Source organism: Helicoverpa armigera, chromosome 8 (assembly GCF_030705265.1).
Source record: "Helicoverpa armigera isolate CAAS_96S chromosome 8, ASM3070526v1, whole genome shotgun sequence".
NCBI classification, from domain to species: domain Eukaryota; kingdom Metazoa; phylum Arthropoda; class Insecta; order Lepidoptera; family Noctuidae; genus Helicoverpa; species Helicoverpa armigera.
The window spans coordinates 663,039-675,839 of NC_087127.1; the positions used below are offsets into that span (position 1 = coordinate 663,039).

At 35.2% G+C, this 12,801-nt stretch overlaps 2 protein-coding genes across 13 annotated transcripts in view; one reads left to right on the forward strand and one right to left on the reverse strand.

Moving 5' to 3' along the window:
• The window catches only part of LOC110383678 (protein lin-37 homolog), a 358,932-nt gene that overhangs the window by 64,470 nt on the left and 281,661 nt on the right, over positions 1 to 12,801 (forward strand). The gene's annotated exons all lie outside the window — the stretch shown is intronic.
• Positions 1 to 12,801, reverse strand: part of Br (broad) — a 144,029-nt gene that overhangs the window by 36,530 nt on the left and 94,698 nt on the right. The gene's annotated exons all lie outside the window — the stretch shown is intronic.

Below are 12,801 nucleotides of genomic sequence, written 5' to 3' on the forward strand. Positions count from 1 at the left end.
CTACCTGAACGTGCCCCAAAGGGTGATAGCCATTAGGCTAATCCGGGGGTACCGCACGATCTCCCGCGAAGCAGCTGGCCTACTCGCTGGACTGCCACCGTGGGATCTGGAGGCGAGGGTCTTCTTGCGCCTGTACGACTGGCGCGAGGAGGCTCAGCGCCGGGGAGAAACCCCGTTGCCGCGGCAAGTTGTCGCGCAGCGGGCGGAGCCCGGCGCGATCTCATGGTGGCCTGGAGGAGCGACTATCGCAACCCAGTGCAGGGCACGCCACCATCGTGGCGGTAAGTCCCCTCTTTGAGGAGTGGCTCGGGAGGAGTCACGGCGCCCTCACGTACCGCATGACGCAGGTCCTCACCGGACACGGTTGTTTCGGGAGGTACCTGCACCGCATCGGTCGTGAGGAGGCGCCCGGGTGTCACCATTGTGCGGACAGCCCCGAGGACACGGTGGACCACACAGTCCAGGTGTGCCCCGCATGGAAGGGCACCGCCGGGTCCTCGTCGAGGCTTTGGCGGCGGCGACCTCTCGCGTCCGGCCCTGGTTCAGGCCATGGTCCGGGGCGAGGGAATGGGATGCCGTCGCCTCCTTCTGCGAAGCGGTCATGCTCGAGAAGGAGGAGGCGGAACGCCAGAGAGTCCGCACCTCTCATCCCGGCCGCCGCGCTGGACCAGGTAGACACCATGGGCGCCGGGTGTCGCGAGATGACTCCCGGCCACCGTAGGCGTGGGTCTGTGGGCGGTGAGTTCGGGTGGCTCATCGTCCCTCTGTCTTCCTAGACGACAGACCCGTGTCGACGGCGCGCGTTGTTCCACGCGCTCCTCAAAGAGACGTCAGCAACCCCAGCGGGGCCCAGCAGGGCCAAGGCCTGCCGGGGCTGCGGGTTGTTCGAAAGAGATACCGCGGCCCTGGTACATAAAAGGCCTATGACGGAACACGACGATTTTAGTCAGTAAGAGTCTGACACTCCCTCACCGCTGCTAACCCACAGCGGGAGGGGTCATTTGATGATTTTACGTCGATAAAAAAAAAAAGGCCTGATAAAAAGAATCCAAAATAAATATTCACAATACTGTCACAGTTCAAAGTACGATTATATCGACAAAAATAATGGACGTCACATCACTAACCTAGGGCTGGGCTAGTTATCGTTGCAGGAGATTGCGAATTTGATATACGATGATAACGTGTGCCGAATAATTTCAGATTACGTGTCAAACATCATATAAGCTAGATTTTTAATATATTTTTCAAATATAATCAGCGGTTTTTATATAATTACTAGGTTTTGGGCCTTGGATTTTGATATTAGTTTTATTTTTATCGATATATCGGTACATTCTTTTATGATTTTAAAAACATTTCGGAGTGTCATTGATTGATTTCTTTTTGTTTCTGAATGATAATCCAAAATAATATAAATGTGAAAAGACCTCGGAAACTCTGTTTGTCTATCCATCGTCACGTCTTCACTCCAAAAATACCGAATCGATAAGTTTTGGGCACACAAAATATAGTTTATAGACTAGGAAAGTAGCCTAGCGTGTTCTTGGAAATAACACACCAGGCTACTTTTACTTACTACCCGGCTGCGGGAAGTAGTTCCTTCTTAAAGCGGGTCGTGGGTAATAGCTAGATGGTTTTCTAATAAATGTAATACATTTCCGTATGCATACAAGTGCATTAAATAAAATTAATCTTTAGCTAGGTTTATGATACGGCAATACTATAGATATACTAACTTATCTCGGATCGGGGATGTCCCTTTTAAAAATATCAATTATCTAATTTCTAAATACCTATTTTTAATTAAGAAAACGCAGAAAAATATAATACAAAAAGCTTTACCCCTCTCAAGTTACGTACTAGTGACGTTATGATAGTCAAAATGTATGAAAAGAACACTATCTGAAACCTTTGTCAAATATCTCTACGGCTCTGAAGTCAGCCATCCAATACGTCGGACATGCACAATAGTGTTTTGTTCATACAATTTGAGTATTGCGCAGACATTAGTAGCTAACTTCAGAGGGGTATAGCCATGTCACAGGATCTGTTATAATACGTATATTTTTCCGTTGTAATATTAGTTTATTTATATTTTTAGAGTTACTAACAAGTTTATTCCCCACCAATTAAAAGTAACGTCAAAATAATTAATTACAAACCATGTTTACTTGTAACTGACGCCTAAATATGTGTTGTTTGTCTTGTCCATCAGGATGCGCGCGCATTTATTGTCATGAATTATTTTTCAACAATATCATAGGTGAAATCACTTCCTTTCAAGGTTGGTTGAAAGGTTAGACTTTGTTTTTTTTATAGCGTCGGAGTATTTATAAGCCCACTGTGCAGGCTTTTCTATTGCATCCTGAGGGACCTACTTCTCGCACCCGGATAAAAAGTAGCTTATGTCCTTTCTCAAGCTCAAGACTACAAAATATTTAATTTGGGTTAGTTAGATTGGAAGCCAACCCCGACATAGTTGGGTAAAGGCTCGGGAGATGATGATGAGTTTTAGTGTGAAAGTACGGTAGATAGGTACAGTTATTTTTGCATTTATAATATTATAGTTAGTTAACTATTGCAAATTGGCAATTTTGCTTTAAAAGAAAAATCAAGATTTTCAGTCGGTGTGACACCAGCTAAATACCTGACCTTTGTAAGGTGTGTACCTACTAACGGGTGATTTTTTAAGAGGTATAGGATTTGATTTTCAAAAAAAACACAAAAAATCTGAAAAATTTGATGAAATCTTTATTGGAATCGATAGAACGATCAATATAATTTAACGTTTGAAGATGATTTCATGCAAATGCTGGATGCGGCTCCGGTTTAGATTGCCCATTCGCAAGGCCCAATTTCGGCACACTCTCTCTAATATATCAGCTTCAATATTGGCTGCCAGTGCGTCAATCGTTGCTGGTTTATCCCTGTAGACAAGAGCCTTAACATGGCTCCACAAGAAATAGTCCAAAGGCGTTAGATCACACGATCTAGGCGGCCAAATGACGGGCCCAAAACGTGAGATAAACTGTTCACCGAAGGCGGCTCTCAATTGGGCCATTGTTTCGCGTGCCGTGTGGCATGTGGCACCATCTTGTTGAAACCACATGTCAGGTATGTCCAATTCTTCCATTTTGGGCAAAAAAAACATAAATTGGAAGAAGTGCGCGATGCACTCTTTTAACCGAGCACGCATTTTGATAGTAAAATTCAATAATTTGCAAGCGTTGTTCGTTCGTAAGTCGATTCATGGTTAAATTATAGACCAAACTGAACAAGTTTGACAATAACACAAGACACGATTCACGCGTGATTTGTCAAAAACAGTGTCCCCAAAAAGATACCAGCAAAAAAATCACCCTTTACTACAATTCATCTTTATACTGATTTATGAGTCCAAACAAACTATTGGCCGACTAAAAGTTTGCAGTGTGTAGGTACTCCTAAGCTATAAGGACTTTTTAGAACTTCCTACAATGCTGGGAAACTATTTAATGCTGACAAAAAGATATATTTAACAAAGGGAGATGCACTCAATCAAATCGCTGACATGATAGTGCAGTTCTTAAAACAATATGCAGTTAAATTCCTTAACCGTGGTTTGCGCAATATTCTTGTTAAAATTAACTAATACGGTTACTGAGAAGTTGGGTTAGATTGACACGTTTCTTTTCAATTGTTTTGATGTTATGTAGGTACTTTGTTTAGATAGAATTGATTATATTACACTTAGTTTTAGGGCGGATTTTTCAATCATCATTTAAGGCTCGAGCAGACCGGATGCGTATGCGTAGACGTAAGCGTAGTCACGCGCGTAGTTACGGCGTAACTACGCGCGTGACTACGACGTGGTTACGCATACGCATCCGGTCTGCTCGAGCCTTTAACAAAACTATGAGGAATAAATATGGCGGTTTGATAATTTATCTATACGAAAGATGTTAAAACTGTTCTTTAGGTAGAATTTATCCAACGATTGTAAAAACGGACTCTAGTGGTTTATTTTAAGTTGTTACAAAAAAGCTTTTAAAATGTATGCCAACGTGTTCTAACAGAAAATCATAAGGAAGATTTCTGGCCACTATTATAGGTAAAAAGTAAACAATATAAACAACTTAGAACTGTAGACAGGTTATAAATAAAGTAGTTACAAAGGTACATGATTAATACACTGGACAATGTTTACGAAAACGATGCATCTCTAATTTTAACCGTATTGCACTAACTGCGTAGTTAATAGTAACTTAAGCACAGCAACAGATGACGTCATCGCGATAATTAACTATTATTTCAAAACTATAATAATTAATATTAGGTTCAGATAGTTCCCAAATAGGTTTGCCTGTTTTCCTTGATTAATGTTACCGTATAGTCGCGAACAAAAGTGTTAGACTTATATGGTAAGCTGGATTTTACTCTGGCTTAAAATTTATATAAAATTATAGAGGATGCTCGGAAATTGTGATAACAAAAAACTTCAGCTGGGAAAAGCCCTGATACTTATTCTGTATATTAAAATTACCTTAGCTTTATCAACTTAATTTCTATTACGTGAAGGTAATTATTATTTATTTGTTATCTTATAGTTCCGAGTACATCTGCACTCATTTCACACGTCATTCAGTATGTAAAATGGAGTAGACACTTTTGTGCTCGCTAGTACAGTTTATCAGACGGCTAGACTCGAATCGTCACACAGGATACGAAAAAACTAACCGCAGTGAATAAACACACAATTATACATATACATAATAGAGTTGAATTATTGTTTATACGCTTATATGCGTATATTGTATAAGGTCATGTAGGATTTATTAAGGATTTCTATAACCTATCTCGATCTAGATTTGACATTTAGATGGAATTAATGTCGAAATTCTATCTCTAGTTTAACAATCCAAAGGATAGATTATAGGATACGGATCGGATAGGTTATAGAAATCTACACATGTAATATTTTTTGTAAATAAAATTTTCTTTATTTACAAAATTTTGAAAAGGCGAGGGTATTATTTTTACATTGTATGCGTTAGCAAAAAGTGTCATGATGCTGATGATATTTTATTTTTTATTAAATAGGCAGCCGCTCTCACTCAGCAGCTTAAATTTAGGCAGGAAGCCGACCTCAAAATAGTTGGGAAAAGCCTAGCCAAATGATACAGCTCTACTTTAACCGCATTAAAGTTATGAAGAGGTAAAAGTATATGAATTTCTCTATGTATGGTAGAATACAATTACCTTTAAAGTTAATTTATTGAAAACTTATTATATCCCTATGCTATCTACTTCATACATACTGGCTGTTAAGTTTCCTTGAAAAATCCTTGCTAATATTATAAATACGAAAGTAATTCTGTCTGTCGCGCTTTCAAGGCAAAACCACTCAACCGATCTAAATAAAATTTGGTGCACAGATAGTCCATGGTCTGAGAAAGGACTTAGGCTACTTTCTACTCTGGTGCGGGAAGTGGTTCTCCCAGAATGTGGGTAAAATCGCAAGGAATAGCTAGTACAAGTAAGATAGTTGTCTAGTGTCTAGTACTCAATAGCCATCGGTGTCTAGAACTATTGCCAGCATTAAATAGATAGGCACTAGATTGTCTAGGTATCTAGCTTTGCATTTAACATTAATATTTAGCTACAGTACAGTTATTTTAGAACCATCTTTCTTAAGTTTCACGTATTAAGTAGGTATACTGTCATTATTTCCATTAATAGGTACAAAATCTGTGGCTAAAAATGTTCGAGAACTTTTATCTAGGACTCGAATTTGTCACCCTAATCTTTCGAACAAAGACTAGTTATTGTTAAAGCTATATTCAGATCATAAAGTTACTTATAGGTAAACGTTATAAAGATATAACTTAAACTCCCAGTGTGGGACAATTCTATGAAACAAAAACATGTTGATAACATTAGAACACGACTCCTAGCTCAAGACTCCAAGATAGATGCAAAAACGCATTTTTATCACAAACAATAAAGGTTCAAGCAACAATTACTGCTAAAAAACTGTTTACACACACAATTCCGGTGTGTTCGTCCGTTTTATAGATAATAACTCGGAATCTAAGAATTACCGTAACAAGAGAAGCCGCGGGGTGGTCTAATATGTATGTATTTATTTCAAAACTCGATACTACTGTGTTACCTACAGCAATGTTTTGTTTATTCACATTATTTTTTAGGAAGTTAGATTACTTTTTCTAGAACTTTGAAAGTGAAATAAGTAATTATGTGCCTAGCTTTTTCTAAATATGTTTGGAGTCGGCTTCCAGTCTAACCGCTGGGTACTAACTATCTGGTCTCCTAAACTCAGTTACGCGGGTAACCCGATACCTCTTGTAAAGATAGGTTGTCAGACTTTCTGATGACAGCCAGATATGCTCATGACAGCTGGGTCCCACGAATTTAACGTACTTTTCTGAACATGGAGGAACTCGTGATAATAAGATGGTTACCGACGCGTGCGGCTGTTACTTAGCTAATAAGTGAAGTATAAGTATGAATGTTATTTAGGTAATCTATACTATTTTTGACGATGAGAGTAGGTATATGTTTACCATCTCTGGTTTCGAGTGTCTAAGCCAACGCACTTTTTATAAACTGATTGAATTCAAACTGTTCCTAAATATTTGCTTAACAAATTCAGGCTAAGATAAAGACGCTTTTTTGGGTCTTAATTTCGTAACACTGATATATATTTTTGGAGGCTTTGGCATTCAAAGTGGTCACGTTTTTTTTGAGTTTGATTGACATTTGAACTAATTATCTTCATTTTGGAATATTATTTTTAGTATTAGGTTATACATATACAGCATGCGGTTTTTAAGATCTTTTTAATTTAGGCTTAATGTTTTTTCTTGCTGTTAAAATATTTAAGCACGTGATAAAAATATTTAAATGGTAGATAAGAATCTGTTGGTAATGCAACAAGAATGGCGGATAATTGTACTACATTGATATGGTAGTCTAAGAAAAATATACGATGTTTTCTTTGCTTATCGGACTGTTCAAAGAAAATAGGGATGCTCCTGACTATATTGAAATTTTATAAACGTTGGGTTATGTTTTTTTTGCACAGTGCTCTAAATATTTCCTATAACTAGACATAAAATTCGTCAATTGTTTTTAGATAATATCTACCTTTTTAACCGACTTCCTACAAAGGCGGAGGTTCTCAAATTAAATGATTTTTTTCGTCTCATCGCTATTTTATTGTCAAAAAAACTTGTGAACAAATATAACATGAACTGGTTAGTATATTTATCCAAATATTTTGGATTTGCATACCCAGGTACAATGTATCTGGGTATGTAACGATCCCCCTTTTTAAAAAATCCAAATCTATTTAGGTGATACTATAAAAAATAAAGTGTGTTAACATAGGCTATCTAGGCAGAGCTGTACGCTCGCCTTATCTAGGTTCAACGCTCACCAAAAGATAAAAAAATATACCAAGCGACTGTTTCCTTTATGTAATATATTTATGTATATGTGTATATATGTTAGATTGTGCTATACTAGGTTAAGCGTCGGCGGGTAAGGCTTGGATTTTGATTGGCTGACGTTTTAGAAATGATTTATTGTTTTAGTTTATTTTTATGAAAGAAAATGACGAATATAAAAAGAGATTAGGCAATTTATTAAGCCTACTTCTAATTGATTAAGTCTTTGTATACTTTATTTTATTTTTATAAAAAAGCAGGGCAGATTTCACCATCGCTATTTATAGCTGTTTTCGATCCCGATTTCTCGTTAGACATTTTCTCTCTTAATAACGTTTTTTATTAACTAATAACATTTGGAAAGACAGTTAATACTTCTACACACTTCCAGTAACTCTCTCAAGATAAAGAGCAAGAACAAGGTAGAGAGACTCTCTACCTTGCTCGTTTTACACGATTTGACTCCAAAACCTTTATTACAAGCCAGCGGCGCGAGTAGGTGACAAAGCCAACCCCCAATGGTGGCAATATTCACAAAGTAACGAAAGATGAGCGGACATCCCATTATGTAGGTAGGTCAGACGCCTTCTTCTAGGTCAAATTCGCATGGTGGCCATGACAAAAACGATTTTTTACAAGTGAAATAATGAGGCGTTGGGGTTCTTTGAGACATCTGTCAACGATTTCTGGTATTACAGAAAAAATATCGGCTCCAAAGAACAGTAACGGTCCTCGTCCTACGCTCATCCGCATTTTAGCGCTACTTTCTTAAGCGATTTTACGTTACGGCACCTCCGCTAGTCATTGTATTCTCCATGGTAATATTATTAACCCTTGAACGGCCGGTAACCTGTCAGTGCGTAGTTAGGTAGGATTTATATCTGAACGGCTACCTGTGGCTTCAATCTAGATCAACTAACTGCCGCGGTGGGGGGTTAAAGGGAGGGGGTACTCTGAAATCTATGAACTATATCGTATGCAGAATAACTGTAAATGTATATATGTGATCGTTAAAGCAGTATATTTCAAAAATGTTTAAGAAGGTTTGTGTGTATTTTTATAATTACAGGTACACATTATGTTATTGAAATTGTGATAAAAATTGTACAATTTATAGCGTTCATTTTTAAAATATACAGACTTTTTTACTGACTGGTAATTTGTTCTTTTGTTTACCTTGTTCTATTTACTCCAATTTTATTTTTTTCGTTCTGTTACCCGTAGGGAACGAATAGTTATTTATAATAAAAACCAATAGTAGTTGAGTAAAACCGCTATATTAAACCCGGCTCGTGTTACTGACAGAAGTTGGCAAAACTAACTCCGTTCCAATGTAAATATTATCGAAACGAGACGAAAATCATAGGACACTACAATTTTATTAGATATCAGTCTTTAAGAATCTTAATTTACTATTGAACTAATCATTATATTTTTAAATTAATCTACGAAAAAAATACAGACTGAATAAAGATGTGACAATGCTTAAATCACACAACATTAAAACAAAAACTTTCGAAATTCAAAACGAATATGGCGGGACAATAATTTAAATCTTAAAATTCTAATATTTTAATTAAATAATACAACTATGTGTCTATTTTATCTATACCAGAATAATATTTATTCTCTACACTCTTAAAGTTTAAAATATAAAATGACGGCATTTTGACGCGAACCCTTTGCGTCCCATGGTCTAGTCTATGGTACGTTTATAACACACTGATAAGAATAGCTAACTTTATCGATTTTTTTCATTGAAGTTACCAAAAATATTATGAACGCTAAACTTTGACTCTACAACATGCAAATTATTAATTTTAAAATAGGTATTATAAGCCCAAATATATGGCTTTAGTCTGTAATATAGACCGCAAAAAACTTATTTTTAGAACTTGATTTTGACTGGCCTTATTTACCTTGCTAGAAAGATTATTTTGGCACTATACCATACCTAGTACCTACCTTTAAATTAGTGAACATACCTTCGGCCAGACCACAAAATAATTTTAATATTACCTCTTAATTAAGAATTTAAATAAGCAATGACTGAATTTTGAGTACTGTTTCAAACAGGAAAATAGGCAATCTATATAGGCCATAAGGCCAAAAAGAGGAACAGCTTTTTGAAATGTTCTAGAATTTTTCCAAAGTGGACCTGAAAATCTGATAGTTTATGCACTTTCTCGTACTTGCACGCAGACAGATATAAAGTAGCCTATATGTCCTATCTCAACAAGAAACCTTATAAATCGGTTGAGTAGTTTTTCTTAAATGCCCTACAGACAGAGTTATTTTCGCATTGTAATGTAAAAAAGAATGTTGTAAATAATTCGATAAATTACGATATAGGCTGTTAGAGATAGATAGAGCAAACAAAATATTTTCAGATATTTCTAGTAAAAAGTAATTGGAAGTCTCGAGGAAGACGCATTGGTGTCCGACCGACTATGACTTGCAAGAGACATCTTATACATAACAAAAAAGTTTCCATATATCAAAACGAGCGATTTGTTAAAAGTTCTAGATCATAGCGTTAGTATAAACTTGTCGTTTTCTTAATATACTTGAAGTAAAAGTTAAATATTGGACTCCAAATCTGAAGTTGCGCATCTAAATAATTGAATCGAATATTGCATTTAGAGACGGCTTGATCTGTTAAATAGGTAAGTAGGTATGTAGAACTTATAATCAGTTATTTACTGAGTTGGATCATTAAGGGTGGGTTGCACTATTTAACTGTAACGATAATCAAACCATAACCAGCTGAGTACTCGCCGTCTATTGGTCAAATTAGCGATTTGACAACTGAAAATGGTTCGGTAATCGTTATAGTGAAGAGGTAAAACTCACCATTAGAATGACGTGTTTTACTTAACAGTTTAAGCAACACAATTAATACAATTTTAACATTGTCCAGTTTTTATTACAGAAACGGCCAAAATGTATGTACATCTATTTCCAAAACAATAAAGTATTAACCAATTTAATAACACTAGTATTTACAATTTTCCTAGAACAAACCGCTAATTACACGTAGGTATAGTAAAATTATCCTTATTTACATAGTGTTTGAGTCTATTTTCCTAGTAACTCGATATAATCTAGGCAGGACGAAACGCTATTGACCTATAGAAGGACAAGGTTAGGACTGTTTACTTCGTTTCTTACATTTTGTACTTAGATCCTGCGAAAACAGGATAAGAATAAGGAACAAAACCTTGAGGACGCTTGTACCTAGTTATTATTTTATCCCTATCTCTGTTATTGTTTTGTCTTGTCTCAAAATTGAATTATGATGTGAAATTATTCCGTTACATCTTTCTTGATTGTTTAATTTACAAATAACCTAACGTTTTGCAGTAAATACTGTAACTGTACTATAAATAATATTGAGTAAGCAAAAAAACGCTTAAGACTTTTTTTAACATTCTTTAAAGCGTAATGTAATGTGTTCAGTTAAATCCACAAGACCGTTTTAATACTAGAAAAAATATCCATAGTTTATATTTTTTCCTTGCTTTAATAATATTAAGAATATTCTTATTTTTTCTATTAGAAAACACTTTTCAGTTAGTAGGTAAAAGAGAAAGACTATAAGTAAACGCGGCTTACAATAAACTATTAATTAAACTAAAGCTAAACCTAGGAAAGTTAAAATTTTACCGACGCAAAAATGTAACCAATTTTATTTAATTTTTGATGTATTTGGTGTAACGTTTTCATAATTGGAATCTGCAAATATGTTAATTATAGTAATGTGTATTAATATTATTTATATATTTGAACATACTACTTGATTCCAGCGGTATCTAATAGGATTCTTGGTGTTAATTTTATTAAGGACACTCCATTTGGCATTTGAGAATTTTTTTTATTGTGTTTTGAAAATGATTGAAGTTTTGCAAATAGATTAACAAAAGATTTAGGCGTTTTGAACATATTATGTATATCCTTTCTACATTTATTTTGTTAGAAGTACCTAGTTTTATTTAAATGTTAATTAATAATTTTATGTACACTGTAATTTCATTAAATGGGAGACATTTTTAACAATTCTGTGGTCTCTAAATTGTAATATAAAAGAGCCTGTTGTTACGTTTAAAAAATCTCCAATCACCGTTAAAAATCCTGAATATTACGAGATAATTTAAGCAGTCCTATTTTTATCTAGCTGCCAGGTAGACGCACGTGCAAAATTATGAGTCCGATCGGTTGCGCAAATAGGTCACTAAATATGTAAATATTTTACAACAGAATCCTGTAGACTATCTAGTTTAAGTTAATATGAATACTCCAGTTTATGACGAAGAAAAAACAATGATAATTTGATCTTATTAAATAAAGTTATATAACGATTTTATTTTAATTCACTTAAAATATCGAGAGGAAGTCTGAAACCAATCCGCCTTCTCTGTATGAAATGAGGCCTATGCCTTATAGTAGAAAGATAGCATCATGTAAATGTATTAGAAAGTAAACGACTATTATATGACTTTTGTAATTAAGTTATTTATAAGAAATTGGTGATAATTAAGTATTTCAGTAAACTAGAGGTTTCCCGCGGTCTAACTCGTATTCGAAGCGAATAAATGAGAAATATGTATTTCTATTATTAGCATTGGTTTATAACTTACACAAGTCATAGGCAGACAAAATAATAACTTAGATTTGTATTTATTATGATTGAGAAAAAAAAAGACTTATTTTGTTAAGTACATACACACATTACAAACGGCTTTCCTATTTACATTTTTATTTTAACTTCATAGGCCTTACATGCAAAAATATTTTAATATAACTTTCAGACTTAAACTCACAGCTCAATGTAGCTTAAAACTAGAAAGAGTTGACAGTTTCAGTCACGTGGCTTTCGCTGTCCGTCCGTCGCATTTTACATATTAATACTATGAGATATATATTTAATCCTTCTACGGAAAATTGAGTCTTTAACCATAGGTATAATAAAATTAATAACTTAATAATATTGGCAAATGACTAACGCGTTATCAACTTAGCTTGCATTAGAACTATTTTTAAATGCACCTAAGTTGAATGCACTTTTATATAGGTAAATAACGTTGTATGCACTTGGTGATTGATAAAGGAAAAAATGCATTTTGTACTGACTTGTTTAATGAAAGCGTGAAGTGGTTAAATGCAGTTTTTTTTTAGTTTTAAGTAATGGAATGTTGTTTTGTTAAGTTAATGTTTTTGTAAACTTTTGTTAAGCTTTGTAGTTTTTTCCTTATTTTGGCCTCTGTTGTGTAATATTTATATTGTTAATAGCAATAAAATTTACGTCTTTAGTTCTTCTGTTCCTATCTGAAACTATTATGTTTAGTTATAT